Source organism: Nerophis ophidion, linkage group LG12 (assembly GCF_033978795.1).
Source record: "Nerophis ophidion isolate RoL-2023_Sa linkage group LG12, RoL_Noph_v1.0, whole genome shotgun sequence".
NCBI classification, from domain to species: Eukaryota; Metazoa; Chordata; class Actinopteri; order Syngnathiformes; family Syngnathidae; genus Nerophis; species Nerophis ophidion.
The window spans coordinates 30,058,559-30,063,731 of NC_084622.1; positions in this window are offsets into that span (position 1 = coordinate 30,058,559).

A 5,173-nucleotide genomic window follows, 5' to 3' on the forward strand; every position below is an offset into this window, starting at 1 on the left:
TTGAGGAGGAGTATAAACCTGCTTTAGTGACGTGGAGTTAACACAGTCCCCTTTTTTCAGGAAATGTACTGCATCAGAAGAAGGGGTTATGTATTATTCCTATTTGAGATAATGCAGTAATTCTTCTTTACACATTACTGGACAAAGCAGTCACGTGCACACAATAATGGGAGGACTGATGCTCAAGCCAAAAAAAATGGAACTCTTGGAAAAAATTATTTGTAAAATTATTATTACCCATGACACAGAACTGAAGAGCAGTCTTTAAGTTTCACTTCAGCATTTTCTAGGACTATGGTCCACAAACTTTTTTTTTTAACCACCTCAGAAAAATATTGACTCTGCGTACCATCATAAGTCATACCAAAGACTATAAAAATGGTACCCATTGCCTCCCTGCTCGGCACTCAGCATCAAGCGTTGGAATTGGGGGTTAAATCACCAAAATGATTCCGGGGCGCGGCCGCCGCTGCTGCTCACTGCTCCCCTCACCTCACAGAGGGTGGAACAAGGAGATGGGTCAAATGCAGAGGGCAATTTCACCACACCTATGTGTGTGTGACTATCATTTGTATTTTAATTTTAACTTTAATAATGACCAACATTAAAATACAGTAGGGTAGTAGGCCTAATTATTCATTAAAAACAAGGTATAAGTTTTATTTAGCAAATATATTCAATATTTTTGACGATTGTAAAAATACAATATGAACAGGAACACTGTGGTGGAATACAGGAAAATAAAACACTATACTTTAATCAAGTGATTGTTTGGCGTACCACTGACTAGACCAGGGGTCACCAACCTTTTTGGAACCAAGATCTACTTCTTGGGTACTGATTAATGCGAAGGGCTACCAGTTTGATACACACTTAAATAAATTGCCAGAAATTGCTCAATTTACCTTCAATAAACAAATCTATATACTGTGTATATATATATATATATATATATATATATATATATATATATATATATATATATATATGTATATATATAAAAAATGGGTGTTTCTGTCTGTCATTCCATCGTACATTTTTTTTTCCTTTTACGGAAGGTTTTTGGTAAAGAATAAATGACGAAAAAAACACTTAATTGAACGGTTAAAAAGAGGAGATAACACGGAAAAAATTAAAATTACATTTTGAAACATAGTTTATCTTCAATTTCGACTCTTTACAATTCATATTTCAACCGAAAAAAAATGAAGGGAAAAACTAGCTAATTCAAATCTTTTTGAAAAAAATAATAAAAAAATAATTTATGGAACATCATTAGTAATTTTTCTTGATTAAGATTAATTTTAGAATTTTGATGACATGTTGTCAAATAAGTTAAAGTCCACTTTTGAAATAAGATTTAAATTTGATTCTACAGATTTTCTAGATTTGCCAGAATCCTTTTTTTGAATTTTAATCATAATAAGTTTGAAGAAGTATTTCACAAATATTCTTCGTCAAAAAAACAGAAGCTAAAATGAAGAATTAAATTTAAATGTATTTATTATTCTTTACAATGATGTGACTTTAAGGTTTTACTACTTACGTATAAAATACTACACGGTCTAGCTCCATCCTATCTTGCCGATTGTATTGTACCATATGTCCCGGCAAGAAATCTGCGTTCAAAGGACTCCGGCTTATTAGTGATTCCCAAAGCCCAAAAAAAGTCTGCGGGCTATAGAGCGTTTTCCGTTCGGGCTCCAGTACTCTGGAATGCCCTCCCGGTAACAGTTCGAGATGCCACCTCAGTAGAAACATTTAAGTCTCACCTTAAAACTCATTTGTATACTCTAGCCTTTAAATAGACTCCCTTTTTAGACCAGTTGATCTGTCGTTTCTTTTCTTTTTCTTCTATGTCCCACTCTCCCTTGTGGAGGGGGTCCGGTCCGATCCGGTGGCCATGTACTGCTTGCCTGTGTATCGGCTGGGACATCTCTGCGCTGCTGATCCGCCTCCACTTGGGATGGTTTCCTGCTGGCTCCGCTGTGAACGGGACTCTCGCTGCTGTGTTGGATCCGCTTTGGACTGGACTCTCGCGACTCTGTTGGATCCATTGTGGATTGAACTTTCACAGTATCATGTTAGACCCGCTCGACATCCATTGCTTTCCTCCTCTCCAAGGTTCTCATAGTCATCATTGTCACCGACGTCCCACTGGGTCATTATTGTCACCGATGTCCCACTGGGTGTGAGTTTTCCTTGCCCTTATGTGGGCCTACCGAGGATGTCATGGTGGTTTGTGCAGCCCTTTGAGACACTAGTGATTTAGGGCTATATAAGTAAACATTGATTGATTGATTGATTGATAATGACAAATGATTATTATTATTATCAAATAATAATACTGTAAAGTTCAAATGTGAATGACAATAAAAAGGAAGTCTAAGTCTAATAATCCTACACGAAACATAATATTTCCTTACACTATGAGCTAAAAGGGAAACTTGACACAAGTCTTAATCATACTTAAGTGAATAACAATAAATACAATTTTGAAAACACACATTTAGTTCTACTTTGTATTAAATGTGTTGGCACTATTTTGTAGAAATAAAAACCATTTAGGGAGCCTACAGGCCCACTAAATAGGTCTAATGATGCCACTGGTTCAAACACATGATGATAAAAATTATTGATGAAACAAATACGTAAACATGGATATAGTGTGGAGTTTCTGATCATTGAGTGCGCCATCTACTGTGCTTCCAGGTTTACGCATTGGGAAGACTGGCACATAGGTAGAATGTAGGCAAGTGTATGCAAGCATGAGGGAACTGCTTTACAATCACATCATCCACACTGTAAAAAAAAGGCCGTAAGAACTACAGCAAGCAATTATTAAATAACAACAGTAAAACATTTTAAAATCAAAAATACTTCATCACAGTAGTAAATGCAGTGGATTCCCACAAACCAAGAAACAGTAGATAACCTACAGTTTTGATCAAAATTATTCAACCCCCACACAATTTTGGTGTTTTAGGAAGTTGGACATTTATTCTGTATTTTGTTTATGGTCATATCAAATAAAGATGTGTCAAATAGACAAATGCAACTTAAATTGTAACACTGTATTTTACAAAATACCCAAAAATGACATTTTTCTTAATATCCATCCATCCATCTTCTTCCGCTTATCAGAGGTCGGGTCGCGGGGGCAACAGCCTAAGCAGGGAAGCCCAGACTTCCCTCTCCCCAGCCACTTCGTCTAGCTCTTCCCGGGGGATCCCGAGGCGTTCCCAGGCCAGCCGGGAGACATAGTCTTCCCAACGAGTCCTGGGTCTTGCCCGTGGCCTCCTACCGGTTGGACGTGCCCTAAACACCTCCCTCGGGAGGCGTTCGGGTGGCATCCTGACCAGATGCCCGAACCACCTCATCTGGCTCCTCTCGATGTGGAGGAGCAGCGGCTTTACTTTGAGTTCCTCCCGGATGGCAGAGCTTCTCACCCTATCTCTAAGGGAGAGCCCCGCCACACGGCGGAGGAAACTCATTTCGGCCGCTTGTACCCGTGATCTTATCCTTTCGATCATGACCCAAAGCTCATGACCATAGGTGAGGATGGGAACGTAGATCGACCGGTAAATTGAGAGCTTTGCCTTCCGGCTCAGCTCCTTCTTCACCACAACAGATCGGTACAACGTCCGCATTACTGAAGACGCCGCACCGATCCGCCTGTCGATCTCACGATCCACTCTTCCCCCACTCGTGAACAAGACTCCTAGGTACTTGAACTCCTCCACTTGGGGCAGGGTCTCCTCCCCAACCAGGAGATGGCACTCCACCCTTTTCCGGGAGAGAACCATGGACTCGGATTTGGAGGTGCTGATTCTCATTCCGGCCGCTTCACACTCGGCTGCGAACCGATCCAGTGAGAGCTGAAGATCCCGGCCAGATGAAGCCATCAGGACCACATCGTCTGCAAAAAGCAGAGACCTAATCCCGCGGCCACCAAACCGGAACCCCTCAATGCCTTGACTGCGCCTAGAAATTCTGTCCATAAAAGTTATGAACAGAATCGGTGACAAAGGGCAACCTTGGCGGAGTCCAACCCTCACTGGAAATGTGTCCGACTTACTGCCAGCAATGCGGACCAAGCTCTGACACTGATCGTACAGGATCGGAATTTTTTTTTTTTTCTTAATATCTCATTGACAAAATGATTCAACCCCCTAGTTACATGCATCTTTAGTACTTAGTAGAACACCCTTTGGCAGTAATGACATCCTTCAAAGGTGATACATAACCGGACACAAGCTTCTTGCAACCATCTACAGGTATTTTAGCCCATTCCTCTTGGGCAAAGGCCTCCAGTTCATTCATATTCTTGGGCTTGCGTGCTGCAACTGCCTTCTTCAAGTCCCACCACAGCTTTTCTATAGGATTTAGGTCTGGCAACTGGGAAGGCCACTCCAGAGTCTTCCAGCCCTTCTTCTGCAACCACTCTGATGTTGATTTGGAGGTATGCTTGGGATCTTTGTCCTGTTGGAAGGTCCAACGTCTCCCAAGCCTCAGCTTCGTCACTGACTTCATGACATTTGCAGCTAATATATCCTGGTAGGAAATAGAATTCATAATGCCTTGAACGCGCTGGAAATTCCCGGTACCTGAGGCAGAGAAACAGCCCTAGAACATGATTGACCCCCCACCATGCTTAACAGTAGGCTAGGTGTTCTTCTCTTTGTAAGCTTCAATTTTTTCTCCTCCAGATATAACGTTGATTCATAGGCCCAAAGAGTTCCATTTTTGTCTCATCACTCCATAGATTAGTTTCCCAAAACCTTTGGGGTTTGTCCAGATGATTTTTGGCATACTGGAGTCTATTTTACTTGTGCCTGGTAGTCAGAAGTGTGGGGCGCCTGGGAGTTCTGGCATGGAGGCCTTCATCTCGTAGTGCGCGCCTTATTGTCTGGGACGAAACCTGCGTTCCCCACTCTGCAATGTCCTGTTGTAGTTCCTCAGCTGTTACTCGGGGGTTTTTCACCACTGTACGCTTCAAATACCGGACAGCATCCTCTTTTTACCACGCCCAGGTCGTGTTTCCACTGTGCCTTAAGCTTTAAATTATGCTCCCAACTGTGTCTCTTGGAATGTGTAATGTCTTTGCTATTTTCTTATATCCATATCCTTTCTTATGAAGAGAAATTACCTCCTCTCTTGACTTCTTTGACCA